Raw genomic sequence first — 14,819 nt, forward strand, 5'->3', positions numbered from 1 at the left:
CAAATTGACAGCAGCTCTGGGTCACCTTTTTCATCCAAATTTTTGTCTACTTCAAGGTAACCCACAGCTTCCCCAACAGCAGACTAATTACCTCTTGCCTAAAGGACAAAAGGAATAGTCAAAACTTCTCTAAGCCTTCTAATGGATTCCACAGCAGCCAATACTTGTCTTCCTTCTGCTTTCTATTTCCACCCAAAAAGCTTCAGGTCTTCCTAAAACAACCACTCTCAGCTTCTACCCCTTAGAGAAGGGAATCCTCTGCAGGGATTCCTCCTGGGCTGTGACCACTGGGATGATTTGCTAGGTCCCATATCTGCTCAAAGCCTCCATATCTCTGGTGTTTTACTGCAAGTCCATGAGTCTCCCTTCTCCTGGCCTGCCTTCCTGCCTTCCTGCACCCCGTGTTTAATCTGTCCTTCCATCTATCCCTGAACTTCATCAGACCTCGTCTCTGGGGGAGTGGAGAAGTAAGGCTGAAACAACAGGGGCTGTGGAGGAGCTGTCTGGGAGGGGGGCGGCAGCAAAAGGCTGTCCACGCGTAAGCAGTCAAATATCCGCACTTGGAGGGAGAGCTGCAGGGAGACAGGGTTACATCAGCCAGTAACATCGAGGGCCAGAGCTTAGACTAATAGGAAGAAATAAAAAATGGAAATGTTTCGGCCGGACATCAAGAAAAACATCCCGATGAGAAAGGAAGGCTCCCACGTGGGGGATGTCCTCATAAAGATGAGTGAGTGGCCAGGTCACTGCAGCGCTCTCCCCAGCCTGGCTCCAGTGCAGTCACAAACGAGGCCTGGTGGCCTCGGGCGGGTTGGAGGCTGGCCTCCCTCCAGTTTCCCTTCCCTTGGAGAAGACCACAGAGGTGGGTCACGCAGATGACGTGGTGTGTGGTCAGCTTCACCCTGCAAATCTCTCTTGGTTATAAGAATGAAGGAGGCACTTAAGCTAAATCAAGAGAACGAGAGCTAGGCTGGGGAAGGATTCATCCAGTCTGTAGGATCTGGAGGAGTGTCAGGAGCTGGGGCAGTACAGATCTCCTCATTCCTGCTGTGCTGTCTCTGCGTGCCATTTGCTTCTCTCTATGTCCCTCTTCTCTGGTTCCACGGAACTGCAGCTTGCATGTCATGGCTGCCCTGGCCACTCTCCCTCTCTCTCTCGAAGCCTTACCTCTCACCACTAATCAACTCCACCTCCCCACGATCCTCAATTCAGATTCTCAAGAACAAGAACCTGCCTGGCCTATTTCGTCCGTTCAGGGAGGCTGATTCACAGGAGGCTATCCAGGTGATGAGGTGGCTGATGTTGGTCCCAGTGCTCAGCCTTCATCCAATCAGCCATGGCTGGGGCAGGGCAGCGTGGGACTAAACAGTGCTGCCCAGGCAGGAGAGGCTACTGATGGGGATGAGTGATGTGGGCCTTTAGATACCTCTGGGTCTGTCTGGGACGCTCCCTATTCCCCTCTTCAAGCATGTAAAATCTTGGCCTCCAAGCTTCAGGTCTCGGCCTCCCAATTAGAGTTATGCTCCTCCTTGAGCCCTGGGGCCATGCTGCTTGGGTTGGGCAAGTGCTCTACAGACAGAAAAGGGCTGTCCTCCCACTCACACATGTGACCCAGTGATGGGCTACTGGGTTTATTAGCCTCAGCAACAGCCTTTTATTAGTGACTGATGTGCCATTTGGCCCCCATTCCTTACCTCCCATCCCCATCTCTATCACACCCACCCTTTGCTTCCAGCTGGGAAGAGGCCAAATCCTTCTCCACCTAAGAAGTTCTCCACCTCCCCCACCCCATATCAATGGGGGACGGTGAGGGGGCAGTCTTTCTAGGAATTGTCCCCTGGGGCATTATTTGTTTTCCTCTCACTTACCAGAGTCACTTAGGATAAATCTGAATTGTGAGTTGTTTGCCAAATGCTGGATCCTTGCTGGATACTCCTTGGATTCCTTGAAGAATTCAGCATAATATCAAATAGCTTAAAGTCAAGAAACCCCTTCTGAGACCCTTACCAAGGAAGGCGGGGGAAGGGACAAAATACAACAGTCACTATCATTCCACACGACAACATACAAATCATCATAGCAATGGATGCTGCCTATTACGTGCCAGACACTGTGCTAGAGCTGTTACCTTATCACATCCTCAAACAACAAAGGAAGAATTACGTCTCACAGAGTGTAAATTCCTTGCCCAGGCATCTTGTGACCAATGTTAGACAAGAGATTTGACATCCATGTTAATCTTTGCTAAAGGTGTCTACTTCTGTGGTTATCATTGTGATGTTTCCATCATGTAATGCAAAATAGCCCCTACTTTCCACATCTATTGAACTGTACCTTCATCTGTATTGCCAGTCATCATTTTTCTGGCTGTATAAGTGCTTTCTCCAAAAAACTTCTCTCCCATCTCATCAATCACCAAACTGTGATGCTTTTATTCTTTAGACTATCTCTGGAAACCAGTGCCCATTCTCCATCCGCACTCCACCATGGCCACATCTCTCTCCTAGATTCTTGCCATAGTTTGCTAATAGAACTCCCTGCATTAACTTACTCCCCATCCATACTCCAAACTCCAAATGGCAACCAGAGAGCTCCTTCTAAGAGGCAAATCCAATTACATGACTCCACTGGGGAGGGATCAGAAGGATGGAGTGGTGAGAAGCAGTGAGTCGCTAGGACACGCAGTGAACACTGATGTCCTACTGCATTTCTGCAGAGCTGCGGAAGGTGTGGGCTACTGTGCGTCGGATCAGGTGGGAATGCATGGGATCAGGTGCAACGGATGGGTCACAGGAGTGTCAGGCATCATAAATGGGAAAGAGTTGAACATCTCAGTAACTGAGGAACAATTTATCCTTTCAGTGAGACTCCCAGGGATAATCTGCTTCCATTGGTGACACTCCAAGAAGCACTCATCAAACCTCTGTCCTCCAGGCAACAGTTTCTGTGTGAGTCATGTGGAGCAAACAGAGTACACAAACACTGCAAAGAACAGGACAGGAGGAGAGCTACAAGAGGCAAAGAGAGGATGGCCAGCTGTGCTCATAGCTGCTGTGCCAGGGGGGTACTCACTGGGCTGGGTCCTCCTGCCAGGGTTGTGAGAAGCCTGAGTTCTTGGGTGTGGTTCAGAGCATGGCTGGGCTGGACAGCCGGGAGCCTCCGCTGCTAAAGGAACCCAAGGAGCAGGGGAGCTAGAGAGTCCCATTTGGGGGTCTTGGGTCCCATCACCCTGTTTTTGGTGCCTTTCTTAGGGTCCCTGAGCACACACAGGGTTACTCGGTAATGCTGTGAGAAATGAATACATGGATGGAAGGGAAAGCAGAAAGTGAGGACCCAGTGGCCAGGAGCCAGACAGCATCATCCCGACCTATGTGGTATGGGATAAGCTAGGAAAAGCTTCAGACTGGGGAGGAGAGTCCGGACATCTGGCTCTGTGGTTAAGACAATGAAAAGAAGAATAACAGTGACAGCAGCTACCCAGGAGGCAGGGGCTCTGCTCAGCACTTCCTGGGTCTCTTCATTCCGTCCGGCCTCCCGCTGGTCCTTCACAGACCAGGCTGGCTCCCACTTCCAGGCCTTTGCCTTTCCTATGCCCTTCTCCAGGAGCACTGTGCCCTCAGCCCTGGCAAGACTTTGTTTTAAATCATTTCCCAGTGAGACCCTCCCTAAGCACCCTATTAACTCTGTTCCATGTTGCAGCCCCACCCCTTCTCTGGGATTCATTTTTCTTCAAGTGACTGACATCATTTTCTGACATGCAGCCTCGTTTCCTTGTCTATCATATTCACTGTCCATCTCCACATTAGAATCCAGGTCCTGTAAGGGCAGGGATTTTGGTCTGTTTCATTCACTGCTACATCTCCAAGGCCAAGCACAGTGCCAGGCACTAGAAGCTGTCCAATAATGTGTGTTGAATGAATCTTATTTCACCATCATAGTGACACTAATCAAAACTAGGTGTTGAGGCTCCTCCCATTTCATGGATGAGAAAACTGAGCCTCAGTGAGGGTAGGGAACTGTCTATGCACAGACAGCCAGTAAGGAGTAAGGAAGGAAGATGTGTGCAATCCCAGGCGTCTCTGGTACCTGAGAGCTGTCTCGTCCCCACCCCTAACCCAGCCACTTACAACTTATGAGGGAAACAAGGAGTTTGGGCTCGATGATTTATTGTCAAGGCTCTCTCTCATGAGGTCTGAAGCTCAGTTCAAGTCCATAACCATTTCCTCATAGGAGGCGGAGTCGCAGGTGGTTTGGGGCACTTTCTTTGGAACAGAGTTTACGTCCCATTTTTCCCACTCAGCCCTGGGACTTTGGGACAACTTCTCAACATCTCTGAGCCTCCCTTTCTTTCCTTTGCTGGCCGCAAAATGAGAACGGTAATAGCATGTCTCTGTAGGGGCGTTAGCAAGACAGCAGGGGATGCATGTAAATGGCTTCTTACAGTGCCTGGCACACGGCGCATGTGAGCTGCTGTCTTGGCACTCTGCTGATGCCCAGGAATGTCCTCGACTTGCCCCAACCCGGCCCACCACCACTGAATCTCCTAGGGTGGGGAAGCACCCCTGGCTCCTTTCATCCTCTAGATTGGCCAGGTCTGGATGGTTCAGCCTCTGGGAGGCGGGGTAGGGCCCAGCGGGCCATGTTTGCAGCCCAGCAAATGTTCCCGGAGCCTTGTTTTTTGTTCTGTTGCTGGGCCATTTGTTTTTATAGCTTATCGTTTCTGCAGGGGGGCTTTGAAAGGCTGCCATTGCTCCAATGGACGTTTCCGGTGCGCCTCCATCAAGCCACATTTAATGAAAACCAGTTTAAGGTCTTCTTTCTCATAAAATGTCTCATTGTTGCTCCGGCAGCTCCTCTTTAGAATAATGAAGACGAACGCTTCCTCCGTGGGGTAGCACACAAAACCCCCAGCCATAGGAGAGCTTTGCTCAGTCCCCAGGAAGTCTGAGAGACCAGGGAAGAAATAAAAAGCTAGTGCAGTTTCTATTAGGGAGGAGGAGAGGTGGGGGCTCAGGAACCCTCAGTGCTGCAAATATAGGGAATGAAGCTTGGGTTCCTCATCCTCTCTGAAGGAATTGTCAAATGAAAGAATTTTGCTGCTGAAGGTGTTTTATAAGCCCCTCAACAAACACTTGAGGTCCAAAGAAGGGAAGCAGCAGACAGCAGAGCTGGAGTAGTTGGAGCAGAGCTGGGGACACAAGCAGTTTTCCTGGGTCTCCATCCAGACCTCCTTCTGCTCCAGAGGACCCCCATGAGACAGGGCCAGGGGGCCTTCTTCAGGTTGTCAGGTCTAGCCCAGGGTGGAAGATGCCTGATGAGGATCCGGGTGGTCCACAATAGGGTCTGGGGAAGCAGCTGGTGGCCAGTTTCACAGACAACAGGAGGCCTCCTCCAAATAAAAATCACAAGGATTTTAGATGCATGTGCTGAATGCCAGGCTGAAGTGACCTGTGGCCCCCACATTCCAGGGGTTACCAGCTGATGTGAATGCCTATGGGTGAGATCTAGTACTCCCAAAACATGCCACATGGGCAATGCCCTCCATAGCAGTTGTTTGAAAAGGACCTAGTGCTTGTCTCCCAGAAATACAGTCATTTTTCTCCTTTCAGATTAAATTTTAATAAATCATTTTGGAATTACTCTACTAATTGACTATTTAGTCAGTTGTTACAGGAGATGTACATAGTGTGGCTTGATCTGGGTTTTTTGCAAATGAGACATGGCCTTTTCTCCTCTAAATGTGTCTACACAGTCACTCTCAATCTGCCCATTCATTGCCCCATGTGCCACACTTGCTATCACTTAAGTCCCTATCATCTGGGCTAGAAAACAAGGGCAGGAAAAACCCCCAGCCACATAGACACCTTTCTTGTGAGCCTGACATATGTGTGTCAGCAAGGAACTGAGCGTGGCCAAGGGCTGGGCTGGAGAGAAGGCATCCAAATTCTCTGTCTACTCCAGTTCTGACAATCAAAAGCTGGGTGTCCTTCGATGGGCCACTTGGCTTCTCTGGAACTCAGCTTTTCTACTTTTATAACATGAGTGGCTTAGATGACGGGTCCCAAATGTGCACTGTTTACTTGGGTACCAGGCAGGCTTCGTGGGAGTAGAAGGAATGGTGGCAAATTGGAGAGTTCCTGGGTCAGCTAAAGACACAGTCACCACCTCTCCCTCCAGCTGATGTTTTTCAGAAATGGAGATCTCCAGTGGCCTCCTCCATTTCTTAAAAGAGAAACCCCAAACCTAGATTTTTATGTGAACTACCAAATTCCTACATCTTGGCAACAAAATCAGACGTGTAAGACTACTGTGCTATGCAGGTCAAACAAAATGCATCTGTTGATCTCTAAAGTAACTCCAGTTTTAAAACTCCATGATCCATACTTATTTATTATAGAAAAAGAGTGTGTATTAAACAGAGAACTGAATTTGGCTGCATAAGACAGGAGTTAGAGTCCTGGATTCACCACTTACTCAAAGAACCTATCATCTCGAGCATCTGATCTGTCTATGAAAGGGTGTTTGCAATACCTGTCCTATGGTTCCACCCGTAGCCTGTGAGAATGAAATGAGGCCTCTCTTGCAAAAGGCCTCTATGAAGGGTAGAGTACCATGTCCTGGTTATTCTCATTATCCAAAAATTCTTCTCTTCACCACTGGGGACCCTGAGGCCTAAACCTGGAACTAAGCAGCCGTCTCCCAGGCAGCTCTCCCAACACAAAATGCCTGAGACAATATGGAAACCAGATGCGGAGCAAATGCCGCCTTACCTTTTTTTTTCCCCCTGTGCTTTTGTACGTTTTCAAAGCCTTTCCACATTCATGGGCTCTGATATCAATAAACTCACAGCTGCTCTGCAAGGCTGTTCTATCAGGTATTATTCTATTCCAGATGAGGAAACTGAGGCTCACGCCTCACCTTGGGTCAAGGAGCCAGAGAAAGTACGTGGCACAAGATGAAAGCCCTGTGGCCTAGACTGCTGTCTGCTGGCAGTTCTCTCTGGGTGGCTGCCTGCTTGCAAAAGATGCACTTTCTAAATATAGGCTTAATGCACAGGGCCCTGTCCTCAGCAAGCTCTGCGGCAGCTGAAGCATCTATTACATGGTTTTGGTAGTGAGGATGGTAAAAGCAGCAACAGCAGCTGCTCCTGGTCACCACCACCACTCTCTCTCTCTCTCTCTCTCTCTCTCTCACAGACACACACACACACACGAGAGAGAGAGAGAGAGAGAAAGAGAGAGAGAGGAAATGCTATGTTAATAGGACACTTCTCTGTGGCTTCTTACTGCACATTGTCTGGACCATACTCTTTGACAGGACTTCCCACCTGGCCTAGCCTCGTCCTGTGCACCTTTGCCCTTTGCAACCTTCCCTGGGCTCATGCTCCCTGCCTGTCTCCTGAACCTTCTTGCTGTAATACTCACCACCTTCCCTCCCTCTTCAAGGCCTTTGCACCACCTGTTTCCCCTCAGCTCAAGTGTCACTGCCTCCAGGAAGCCCTCCCTGAAGCCTCCATTCTTGGTCATATTCATCTCTCATAAAATCATGGTCCTTTCCTTCAAAGTCCTTATTCCCATTTATGATTATATGTTTGGGAGTGTGATTATCTCACTTAGTTCCATCTCTTTCACTGAAATGTAAGCTGCTTGAGGGCAGGGCAATCAGCCCTTTGTATTCAATGTCACAACTCCAGCACCAGGGATGATGTGCAGTAACTATTTGTGGAATCAATGCATAAATAAATACGTGAATTAGGTAACATCTATCTAATGTAATTCTCTCCAAACCCAATGAGATATTATGAACTGTTATTCATAATATGGATTCATAACAATGGATATTATGAATTGTTCCTTGTTGCAGGTGATGGAGAGAAGACTGAGAGTCTGAGAAGGTCAGCGGCTTGCCCCAGGTCACACAGCTAGTAAGAGATGGGGGAAGATTTGACTACAGATCTGGGCTGACTGCAAGCTCCGTTTCCTGGGTTCACACCATTCTCCTGCCTCAGCCTCCCAAGTAGCTGGGACTACAGGTGCCCGCCACCACGCCTGGCTAATTTTTTGTATTTTTAGTAGAGGCAGGGTTTCACTGTGTTAGTCAGGATGGTCTCGATCTGCTGACCTCGTGATCCGCCCGCCTTGGGCTCCCAAAGTGCTGGAATTACAGGTGTGAGCCACTGCGCCCGGCCCAAATTTTCAAACAGATACAATTTAAGAAATAACATGATGAGCCTCTGTGTTAGTCATGGTTCTCCAGAGAAACAGAACCAATAGTATATGTGTGTATATATAGATATATACACACACACACATACATACACACATATATATGCATATACACACACATATCTATATATAGATATAGATATAGATACGGATATATATATAGAGAGAGAGATTTATTTTAAGAAATTGGCAGCTGGGCATGGTGGCTCACACCTGTAATCCCAGCACTTTGGGAGGCAGAGGCAGGTGGATCACCTGAGGTCAGGAGTTCAAGACCAGCCTGGCCAACTTGGTAAAACTCTGTCTCTACTAAAAATATAAAAACTAGCCAGGCGTGGTGGTGGGCGCCTATAATCCCAGCTACTTGGGAGGCTGAGGAAGGAGAATTGCTTGAACCCAGAAGATGGAGGTTGCAGTGAGCTAACACGGTGCCACTGCACTCCAGTCTTGGAGACTGAGTGAGACTCCGTCTCAAAAAAAAAAAAAAAAAGAAATTGGCTCACATATTTGGAGGTAATTCCAAAATCTGATGGGGTAGGTTGGCAGGCTAAAGACCCAGGGAAGCATTTAGATTCAAAGGCAGTCCACTGGCAGGATTCCTCCTTAGTCTCTGTTCAGTGAAGGCCTCAACTGATTGGATGAAGTCCAGCACATTGTGGAGGGTAATCAGCTTTACTCAAAGTCCTCCAATTTAAATGCTAAACTCATCCAAAAAAAAAAAAAAAAAAAAAAAAAAAAAAACCTTCACAGAAACGTCCAGAATAACATTTGACCAACTATCTGGGCACTGTAGCCCAGCCAAGTTGACACATAAAATTAAACATCACAACTTCTATATACCCATCACTCAGATTTACCCATTATCAATGAAGTTGCTACATTTGTTCCAGCTGGCCCCCTTTTTTCTTTTCTTTTTTCTGTTGGTGAAGTGTTTTGAAACATACCCCAGGCCCTATATCGGTCTATCCCAACCTACTTTATAAGTCAAGCTATCCAACTGCAAGCCATGCCCAGAGAACCCTGTACCTCCAAGAGCTAGCTCGGTCCTCAACTCTGAGAAACCTGGCCTCTCAGAGTGCCAGAGAGGAGGCTTCCTGATGTGCAGGCCCAATCAGCACCCCCAAAAGGTGAGGTCTGATTTGTGAGACAATTTCCAAAGTGTCAGAAAGAAGTTTCCTCTATGCCCCAGCCACGTCTGTTTATAACTTGACCTTGGCCGGGGGTGGGGGTGGGGGCAGGGAACAGGACTTGCACTTTCCACTCCAGTAAAGCACTGTCCGTTTTTCCATGGCCATACGTTGCTTTTATTTTCATGTTGTACCCGTCTGTTCCCCATCCATTTATTGCTTTCTCCTCCTTCTTTCTTCCCTTCTTCCTCCCCCTCATTCTTCCTCCCTGGCTTTGAGGCGTCTGGACTTTTGCACACCAAAAAAAGAAACCTATTTAATCTACCATATTTACAAGCTGCGTAAACAAGGTACAGTGAGCAAATCATGGAAAAAATGCACTTTATGTGAAAAAGTTCATTATATGACTTTGTTCTATTAAAACAGCTGGGTGTAACTAACCCCATCCAGAGAATTTGGAAAAAAGGAAAAAAAAAAAGGAGAAAAGAAAGAAAGCCCTGAAAATGCCCTGTTGGCATATATATCTTACAATTTCATATTAGCATTCATAGAATTTCTGTTGGTTTAAAAACATTTAAATGAAGTTCTCCTCTAGGGAGAAGATATAGGGACTCATTTTCTGTTGCTTTCTAATAATCTTCTCCTTAAAAATATATACATATATTTTTAAAAATTGTCCCAATGGCCGGGTGCGGTGGCTCACGCCTGTAATCCCAGCTCTCAGGGAGGCAGAGGCGGGAGGATAGCTTGAGCCCAGGAGTTCGAGACCTGCCTGGGTAATACAGCGAGACCCCGTTCTCCACAAAAAGGAAAAAAAAAAAAAGACAAAAAAAAAAAAAAATTGTCCCAATGGATTTAAGGAACTAGGGTTAAAACCCAACCAACCGAATTAGTTCTTTTCTTGAGTTGTTGAGTAATTGGTAATCATTCTTCTACATTACTCTCATTTTGTTTGGGTCTTCTAACTTAATAATTTCTGTGTTGTTACTATGTGGGGCTTCCAGATTTTTTTTTTTTTTTTTTTTTTTTTTTTGAGATGCAGTCTTGCTCTGTCACCCAGGGTAAGTGCAGTGGCACAATCTCGGCTCACTTTAACCTCCACCTCCCAGGTTCAAGCGATTCTCCTGCCTCAGCCTCCTGAGTAGCTGGGACTACTACAGGCACACACCACCATGCCCAGCTAACTTTTGTATTTTTAGTGCAGACAGGGTTTCAACATATTGGCCATGCTGGTCTTGAACTTCTGATCTTGTGATCTACCTGCCTCGGCCTCCCAAAGTGCTGAGATTACAGGCGTGAGCCACCACGTCAGGTCCAGATTTTTCTATTTTTCTTATGATGATAACAATAGCAAGTTATTAAAATGCACCGGCACTATGCTGAACACCCCACATTAATAATTTTATTTAACCTTCACAAGAGCCCCATGAGAACATGGAGGTATCATGGGGTTAAGGAACTGGCCCGGGCTCACAGTTAAGAAATGGCAGCACCGAGGCTTAAACCTCACAGCCAAGCGTCGGCATCATTCAAGGTCTAATTTTCTAAGTAAAAAAAGCCAATTGGAAACAATGACTATGTTAATAGTAATAGAATTGACTTTAGGACGTGGGAATATGAGTGACTTTTAGTTTCTTCTTTAAATTTTACTAAAATTTCCAAATTTTCCAAGTGAATTATGGAATAGTGCCTTCAGAACTGTTTTATAGAGGAAATAATGTAATCCTGCCTAGGCCTAACTAGGGAAAACTGAATGTCTTTTATGAAGTATCTAAATACATCTGAGAGGAAAGAATACAAATCTCTGCATAATTTGTTGCATATACTGAGGTAGAATGCGGTGTTCTAGGGGCAGACGACCTGGACTATCTTACCATCCATGAAGCAAGCGCTTTCCCTTTCCTGGGCCTCAGTTGTTCCATCTGTAAAGTGAGACTCATAATCTGAAACGGCTTTAAAAGACTTTTCTGACTGTAAACTTCTTTATGAAAAAACCTCTTTGAGGCCAAAGATGGCCTCTTCGTCACCAAATATTCAAGGATACTGCTTTATCAGAGCTGATGACGTCCTTAACAAGTAGGAAGGCCTTTCAGGCATTTTCCATCCTTCTATTTTGTCTATTGCTTTCAAGACAGAGGTGCAGAGGGGACCTGAAGGAGCGAGTAGCCAGGCTGAAGCTGGACTCTTAGGAACTCTGACAAGAGACACAGGCCTGTTTTTAGGAGACACCAAATGGATGATACCCTCTCCTGAGGTGTGGATGGTCTCAGGCTGCTGTGAATGGTCTTTTCCTCTTCTGCAGAAACAGCTTCAAAACCTTCCTTAATGACAAAACAAAGACATTTGCAAACTGCATGGTTCAGAGTCCTCTCTGCTGCTTTCCAGCGGGCTGGGTTCCCATGCATGCGTCCCCCACCCCCTACCCCCTTCCCCGTGCTGCAGGCTGCCCTTGTTTTAAACCAAGAGTTAGGGCTCAGCCTAGGGGCACTGTCAGCCTCATCTCAGAGCACCTGGGTTCTCAAGGCTGGCAAATATCTCTCTTCCCAGGCCCCAAGAGAGGATGCAGCTGCTCTGCCCGCTAAGCTTTCTGCTTACCCCAGCCTCTGGAAAGGAAGGAGAGGGCCTTGGGCTGCCTGTGAGGTGGGGCCCAAAGCCGGCCCAGAGCCCTGGCTCTCAGTCAGAAACTTCACCAGCGATTCTGAGGATCCCATTTCCCAGCACCACGCCCAGCCACCTTGGAGAAGTCAGCACCGAGAGCAGTGGAAACAAAATCAAAATGTAGGCACAAATAAGAGGAATAATCCTAATAATTTGAGACATGCTGCCCTTGCTAAAGGGACTATAAAGGGCATTTGTTTCTAATTAAACACCAAAACCCTAAACCTTTCAACTCTGCATCCACAACTACTGTAAATGTTTATGAAAAACGGGCAATTCTCGTTTAATTCAAACCATGCCAGAAATGCATTTTCGTTGTCTTGACCGGTGGAGAAACCCTATCAGCCCCAGCTTGAGCACATCTGAGCTCCAAACTGAGAAAGGCAACAGGCCTGCAAGTGAACCTAAGTCCTGAGCAAGACCTGGGTGAGGAAACAGCATCTCCTCATCATGGCCAACTCTCAAATGACACCAGAGTAAATGCCCGGAGTGTCTTCCAGAAAGAGAAATGGGTACCAGGGCTGCCTGCATGTTAGGGGGAGGGTCACAGATGTCTCAGAAATAAATTAGGTTGCACAGCAAAATGGTTAAAAGCAGAAGTTGTAGAGTCACACAACTTGGTTGGATCAACCTCTTACCACTGGGGTGATGTGGACAAAATAGTTAAACTTTCTGTCTTGGGTTCTTCAAGAATCATTGTGACAGTGGCCGGGCGCAGTGGCTCACGCCTGTAATCCCAGCACTTTGGGAGGCCGAGGCGGGTGGATCACGAGGTCAGGAGATCGAGACCATCCTGGCTAACACGATGAAATCCCATCTCTACTAAAAATACAAAACAATTAGCCAGGCGTGGTGGCGGGCGCCTGTAGTCCCAGCTACTCGGGAGGCTGAGGCAGGAGAATGGCCTGAACCCGGGAGGTGGAGCTTGCAGTGAGCTGAGATCCCACCACTGTACTCCAGCCTGGGCGACAGAGTGAGACTCCGTCTCAAAAAAAAAAAAAAAGAAAAATCACTGTGACAATTAAGTGAGATGAAGCCTTTAGTGTGATGGTGAGTGAACCTGCAAGGCCCCTGCCTTCATGAAGCTGATGGGCCGGGCAAGAAGCAGATTAATCAGCAATCTGTGCTCAGCTCTAGAGTGTCTCCAGGTAGCTTTTCCAGCGCCCTCTGTACCTGTGGAGTTGCTGAAATCCTGCGCTGCTCATTCAGAAAATGAGTCACTGAGGCCAGATTTCAGCAGGAAAGAGCAGCCCATTCAATAATTCCAAAGTGACTGTACCCAGGGACTTGAGGAACCTTAAATGCCTATCCCCAAAGCCCCATGACTGAGGTCATAGCACCCAGAGATCATCACAGTGAAAAGTACACTGGGCTGTGGAAACTCCCAGGACAGGAGGAACCTCTGCCTCCTTAATCAGAGGATGGAAGTCCTCCCTTGGAGACAGACATTTCATTTTGGCTGAGAAGGACACAGCAGGGAAAAAGCCTCCGGGACTCACGTGACTGAATTTCCTAACTCTTCATCCAGCTTTAAAAATCAGGGGATTTCCTTTGCTAGTCTTTGGGGGAAGAAGTTTAGGACCTAAAATCTAGGCCGGAGTACCCTTTCTCTCACTGCATGGATATTTCCACTCTAACAATGTCAACAGCAGCCTTTCAAAAGCAAAGAGCTATAGCCTCTCAGTGCCCCACATGGAGTCACAATACTGCCTGCTAGGCACAGGGTTTTGCTCCACAGCCTCCATTCACCTTACTTCCAGGAAGACAGATCAAGTTCCCACCTCCTCCACTTTCTGTCCAGAAGCTCCCACCACCCCGGTAAGCTCCAGACGTAGAGCATATGACTCAACTTGGCCAATCACAGCATCACACTCTCTGGCCCGCAGTGACTCAATCAAATCCAGTGAGATGAGCTGAGAGTTTTGCTGAACTACTGCAGAAAAGGCACCTGCTCTTTGCCTGTGGATCTGAATCTGGAAGGATGATGGCTGGCAGCCATTTGCTACCAGCAGAGCCTGAGGAGGTAACCAACACATGCAGGAGAGGAGAGGCTCAGGGTGGAGACAAATAGCTCCTGACCACATCATCTGGGCCCCTGGGAGTCACCATGCATGAAGGTGGGTCTCAATCTTCTAATTCCACAAGCCAGTAAATCCTCTCATTTGCTTAAGTGATTTTGAGCTGGTTTTTCTTTCACTTGCAAATGAAAGAGTTGAAAAGGGAAGAGCTGAATAGGGGATAGAGAAGAGGCAAAGGCTATGAGTAAGATCAAACAATTATTTACTGCACGTCTACTACACGCCTGGCACTGTGCTCTGTTCACTATGGGATACCAGACACACACATAGACCTAGAGTTTACAATCTTTTAGGAGAGATGAGACATGAGTTTGAGTGACTGTAATATAAAGAAAAAATATGACAAATGCTGTGAGCAGGGAATAAAAAGTTCTGCTGACACACAAGGAGTGAGACCCTTCTTCTGGCTAAAGGCCAGGAAAAGGATTCATGGAGATGGCTTGTAGCACTGCTTTGAAGAGAGCTGGAATTTGACAAGCAGAATTTGGGGTGGAAAGTGGCAGATGGCCCCCCTAGTGGAGGGGACAGTGTGAGCAAAGGTGAGAGAGACATGTTCTAGAATGGCAGACATCGTGTTGACAGACAAGCACCAGGGGAAACAAAGGGCAGACATTGGGAATGCTGCAGGGTCCTGGCCAGGGCGCTCTCTTCCTTTCAGGGAACCTCTAATGTCTTTGTCTCTATCCTGCAGCCATTCTGGCTGAAGTCCTGCCATCTTGGGTTGCTGAGGG

At 47.4% G+C, this 14,819-nt stretch overlaps 1 protein-coding gene and 1 pseudogene across 2 annotated transcripts in view; both read right to left on the minus strand.

The window, feature by feature from the left end:
* The window catches only part of ERC2 (ELKS/RAB6-interacting/CAST family member 2), a 1,016,559-nt gene that overhangs the window by 38,104 nt on the left and 963,636 nt on the right, over positions 1–14,819 (minus strand). The window lies entirely within an intron of this gene.
* LOC104676517 overlaps positions 4,712–14,819 on the minus strand; it is a 138,235-nt pseudogene continuing 128,127 nt past the window's right edge.

Source organism: Rhinopithecus roxellana, chromosome 1 (genome assembly GCF_007565055.1).
Source record: "Rhinopithecus roxellana isolate Shanxi Qingling chromosome 1, ASM756505v1, whole genome shotgun sequence".
Lineage (NCBI taxonomy): Eukaryota > Metazoa > Chordata > Mammalia > Primates > Cercopithecidae > Rhinopithecus > Rhinopithecus roxellana.